Raw genomic sequence first — 6,164 nt, 5'->3', positions numbered from 1 at the left:
AAGAGGGTGAACTTTTTAGAAGGGCATTTCAGGTTCATTGAAAATAATTTTAGTAAACCCTAGTTTTTCCAGGGGGGTGTTGGGGGTTTCTGCTTTCCCCATTTCAAATTTAAGAGAAATTTAAACATGATGCACATTCTAATGCATGGACTAGCTAGGGTGTGACAGTGCAATTCACTCCAAAGGATTGTCCGAATGATCTACATCAACATTGAGCATCCACATCTTCAACACCTACATGAAGTCATCATCGACAAAACCCAAGGTTAGTTGATCCCTCTTAGGGGGGATATCACATCTAGGGGGAGCTTTACTCTAATCAATTGAGCTAAAGCAACTCTAATGGTGTGAACACAACAATGCTTTATGTAAAAGTGGTAACCCCACTTGTGCTTAAACGATGAGTATGACCTATGATCAAATGTTCTCATTTGACTCCTAAGTCAATATACTCATATATAGATGACCTAGTCATTGCCAATTGCTTGATAGATGCTAGAGTGTTTGTGCATGCTTCGTCACATATTTCTTTTGCCATCTTATTGTGTGAGCATGTTGGTTGCATATTTTACTCATTCGAGGACATCCATTTGTTGCTTTGATTGTTTGGCCTTTTCTATTTTTCCAAATGGGTGGAGAAGAATGCCTAAGAACTCCCTCTAGATATCTATGCTTTTCTCGTCTCAAACTCTATACATGCTACATCACAAAGTTTGATCAAGTCAGATTTGAACAACTCTGTGTGAGGAGCACTCGGAGTTCCCGATTCGTCATTCACTTAAACTTCCAAAACCTCTTTGTGCATTTCGGTCTGACCGGTTCATCCCTTTCGGTCCTACAGAGATCACTTAGTTGATCTAGGTTTTCAATCTCGGTGCAACATATTAGAACCTTTCGGTCACACTGAGTTGCAGTAACTGCCTGCAGTTTTGCATCTCGGTGCCACCGAGTTGTTCCAGTCGGTCACACCGACAGGGTCAGGTTATATATACCGACGGGTTAAATTTTGGAAAATTTTCTGAAACCTGTTCGCCCGTGCATAACCTACTCTGCCTCTTCGGGTCTGCGGATCATTCTCTCACCATCAGCGACATCCCGCCACTGGTCTCCGCCGCCGTCAACGGCAATATGCTTCGTTGTTGCCGTCGTAGCGAATACTCGCCGCATTAGAGTAAGTGTTCGATCCCTTGTGCTGTCATTTTCACTCTGATTCCTTGCACAAGGACATTGCCATGATTCTTGCCACGTATGAAATCATCCTGTCCAGCGAAAGCATCTCGTAGATTCGATTTGATTTGAAAATTTAGGGTTAGGTCTCCACCGAACTCATCTCGGACCGACCGAGTTGTAGAAATCGGTCTCACCAATTTGGCTTAGGCCATTGCACATGCGTTTTTGGTCTGACTGAAAATTGCAAATCGGTGTGACCGAGTTTAATTCTCTGTGAAACCCTAGCAGTCTCGGTGCCACCGAACTGTGACTCGGTCTGACCGAGTTCACTAGGTTAGGTTACAAAAGGTGCTTCGGTATCACCGAGTTTACAAATCGGTAGCTCTGAAATGCTTTCTGTGAAGAACTAAAACTAAGTTTTTAAGTCATCTGTTTTGGAAAACACTTGTACTTTGTGATGCTCATCTTCTCTACCTCACCTATAATCTATTAACAGGGTCTGCTGACAGTTTTCCTACAAGATGTTTGACCAAAGTGATAGCCAGAACAAGTCTGAACAGCAGGTGCAGATGAGTGAGGGCACTAGTCCCTCCAACTCTTTCGATGATGGAAGCAGGAGCACACCAAGTAACATGCCAAAGGCAGCTACCAGAACAAGGAAGAAGAGAACTTCTGATTTAGAGGATGAAGATTATGTGGCTGTTGAGGATGAGGCCACTTCAAAGAAAAAGGTGCTGGAAAAGGAGTATGGCTCAGCTGCCACAGTTAAGCCAGGGATGATTAAGAAGGCACCAGCAAAGAGAGTCCCCATGTCTAAGGCCAGAGCATCCACTGCTGAAACCTCCAAGCCATCTAAAGAAGCTGCTGGAGAAGGAAAGAAAAGGAAGGAAAGGGTCAAGAAGACCACTGCCAGAGTGCATGGCAGATCATCAATTATGAGAGATGACGATGAAGAGGAAGAGGATGATGCACCAGCACCCAAAGCTCAAAAGCTCATGGGAGATGCAATCAGATTAGGGGCTGCTCCATCTAAGCCCAAATTTCTCCCAAGGCAGCTGCTCTAGCTCAGAAGACCAAGAGAAGCACTAGAAACATTCCGGCTGAGGAAAAGAACAAGGCCCCGGTGCCTGAAGTTGCTGAAGAACATGAAACTCAAGTGCTAAGGAAGCTGAAACCCAAGATCCCCGACCACAATGATGCACATCCAGTTGTAGAAAACATGAAAATCAGGAAGGATGCAGGATTGAGACTATGGAGACAGTCTGGTCCATATGCTATCAGGAGAAGAAATGTTGTGGACTACATGTTTCACACTAAGGAACAACAGGACTTCTATGAGACAATTCTGCTTGATAAGAAGCCCATAGTGTGTGACATGAGATGGGTTGACTGGGAGTTCATTAAGGAGAATGAGGATCACTTCCCAGGTGTGTATGATAGCTTCCAGGCATGTGGAGTTGACACATTTGTTATCCAGAAGCTCACCAAATGGAACGATGAGTTGATCATGCAGTGCTCACTTCTATCCAAATGGAAGGATAGTATGGATGTCTTAGGGTACTAGGGACCAATCCACTATTGAAGAATGGGCTCAGTTGATCAGTGCCCCAAAAGAAACTGAGGATGACTTGGATATTTATGCTGAGAATAAGAAATACCACAGCACAATGGCCAACATGTACAAAGAGATCCCAGATGCTGCTATGGATAAACATAAGTTTGGATCTATCCACTACTTGTTGTTTGGTCTGCCTAGCATAAACTGGATTCTAAGGCACACACTGCTACCCAAATCAGGTGATCACGAGATGATCAGAGGACATGTTATAAACTTGATGCACATATTTGATGTCCCACAGAAGTTCAAGGTCATGAGTTTGATTGTTGATACAATCAAGGGGACTGCTGCTGACCAGAAGAGAAGCTGTGGGCATGCCCCACAAATTTAGGAGCTCATCAACTCAAAGATGGGCACATGAACATATCTTTTGGATAAGGAGCACCTGCCCATATACCCTAAATTTGAAGACAACACTGTTTTCATGGATGAAAATGAACCATCTTCATCTCAAGCACATGAGAAGAGAGAGAAGGCAAGGGCAGAGAAAGCTGCAAAGATGCCAACTATAGAAGAGGCATATCAGGTATTCTTGAAGAGCAAGCAAGACCAGCTTGGATATCTGATCCAATCCACCCTAAGGATTGAGAAGGGCTTCACCACCATCACTAAGAACCATGGGAGTTTGGAGAGGATCGTTGAGAAGAAGTTCTATGATCTAGATGTGAAGGTAACTGAGATCCAAACTGTAGTTGAGCAACTTCAGGAGGAACCAGAGGAGAAGAAGGCAAGTCTACCACTGATGCTTTCAAGCATGTGCCCAGAGGTCCAAGGTCTTCTGCAGTGCCTGTGACAGATACTCGAGCTTCAGTGTCCGCACCAGCAGCCACAACACCAGTGCCACCACCAGCACCCACTCCATCAGCTCCAACTACTTCATCGGAAGCCTTCGTCCTTAGAGTTCTCTCTACACCACCTCCTGAAGAGCAAGCCTAAGAGTCGCTTAGCACTATGCATTTTTGAACTTTTTGGTAACTTGTTGCCAAAGGGGGAGAAAAATGTATAGATCATTGGCTTCGAGAGAGAGTGTTGTTCTTTTCACCTCTCTTGCTATTTTGGTTGAACTTCTTCATTGAGTGCTTGTGTGAGATACTTTATGTCCTTGTGAGATACTTGTTGTTCATGTGTTTGATCATATGCTACCTTTAATGCTTGTTGGATAATATCATCTCTTATATCCTTATTTGATCATTCACTAGCTTGGTGATGAGTGCATGCTTTTAATCTCTATCATTTTGAGCGCTCCACCAAGATGTATGTGACATGGAAGAGTAACCCATGATCCTAATCGATTGTGCATTTGCATTCAAAAGCAAATTTTAAATAATGCACAAATTTAGGGGGAGCTCTTGCTATGACATACTTCTCGAAGTGACGATGTTTTTAAATCTTATTTATCATTTGTCGAAGCTTTGAACTATATGTTGTCATCAATTACCAAAAAGGGAGAGATTGAAAGTGCAACTATCCCTGCGTGGTTTTGGTAATTCCTAATAACATATAACTCATTGAGCTAATGCTACTTACAGATAAACATTTCAGGAAAGCTCAGTGATTGGCATGGCATGGATGAGAAAAGTGGATCCCTCAAAATACTAAGGACAAAGAATTGGCTCAAGCTCAAAGCTCAGGACTCTACATCTTTTCATTTTAAGTGATCCAAGATCACACTGAGTCCATAGGAAAAGCCAATACTATTAAGAGGGGATGATGCGTTGCCTAATGGCTTTCTTTCTCAAAGTGCTTAGTGATATGCTCCAAAACCCTCAACTACTTTCTCACATCCACATATGTCCCAAACCAAAAGTCAAACTCGGCCCCACTGATATTTTCTATCTGGTGCCACTGAGTTCTGTTGACATGGCCACTACCAGAAACCCTAGTCTTTTCGGTCTCACAGATAGGGATCTCGGTCTCACTGAGATGGGATTGTAATCTCTCTATTTCCCTTCGTAACATTTCGGTCAAACCGAGATGAGCGATTGGTCCCACCGAGATTGCAATGCAAACTCTCTGTTTCCCTTTCGTAACGTTTCGGTCCAACCGAGATGAGCGAATCGGTCCAACCGAGTTTGCCTGACCAACTCTCTGTTAGTCCATTACCAAAATAGATCTCACCGAGTTTGTGTAATCGGTCTCACTGAGATTACGTTATGCCCTAACCCTAACAAAATCGGTCCCACTGAGTTGACATGTCGGTCCCACCGAAAATCCTAACATTCACATTTTGAACTAAACCGGTCTGACCGAGTTTCATGATTCGGTCCCACCGAGTTTGGTGATTTGTGTGTAATGGTTAGATTTTGTGTGGAGGATATTTATACCCCTCCACCCATTATTCATTTATGGAGAGAGCCATCATAATATGCCTACACTTCCAACATACATTTTCTGAGAGAGAACCACCTACACTTGTGTTGAGGTCAGGATATTCCACTCCAACCACATAAATCTTCATCTCTAGCCTTCCCAAGTTGCTTTCCACTCAAATCATCTTTCCACCAAATCCAAATCCTGTGAGATAGAGTTGGTGTTGGGGAGACTATCATTTGAAGCACAAGAGCAAGGAGTTTATCATCAACACACCATTTTTACCTCTTGGAGAGTGGTCTCTCCTAGATTGGTTAGTTGTCACTTGGGAGCCTCCGTCAAGATTGTGGAGTTGAACCAAGGAGTTTGTGAGGGCAAGGAGATCTCTTACTTCGTGAAGATCTACCAGAGTGAGGCAAGTCCTTCATTTGTGACGGCCATGGTGGGATAGACAAGGTTGCTTTTCGTGGACCCTTCGTGGGTGGAGCCCTCCGTGGACTCGCGCAACTGTTACCCTTCGTGGGTTGAAGTCTCCATCAACGTGGATGTACGATAGCACCACCTATCGGAACCACGCCAAAAATCTCCATGTCTCCAATTGCGTTTGCACACTTCAAACTCCTCCCATTACCTTTATATGCAATTGTTTTACTTTCCGCCGCTATACTCTTAGAATTGCATGTGTAGGTTGATTGCTTGACTTGTGCTAAGTTGCTAAAATCTTCCTAGAACTAAAATTGGGAAAAGGCTAGATTTTTATTTTGTCAAGTAGTCTAATCACCCCCCCCCCACTAGACATACTTTCTATCCTACACGCCATCATCGAGGAGCAGTAGAACATGGGAGGCCGCCGCCGCTTGAGTCGCATGAAGGACACCACCAAGGCGACTACTACATGTACAGTTGGTTTCTTGGTTGCTTCGCCTCTTGCAAGGACCTTCGTCGACACGGCAAGTGTCTGCCGGACATGAGGAAGACAACGGGATCCGTAGGCGGCCATTTAGATTAGGTATTAATTATACCACGAGAGCTGGATTAGCACCGCTTAGTTCATGTATATTTAATG

The sequence above is a fragment of the Triticum dicoccoides genome, chromosome 4A, assembly GCF_002162155.2.
Source record: "Triticum dicoccoides isolate Atlit2015 ecotype Zavitan chromosome 4A, WEW_v2.0, whole genome shotgun sequence".
Classification (NCBI taxonomy): domain Eukaryota; kingdom Viridiplantae; phylum Streptophyta; class Magnoliopsida; order Poales; family Poaceae; genus Triticum; species Triticum dicoccoides.
This window is presented reverse-complemented; position numbering follows the sequence as displayed.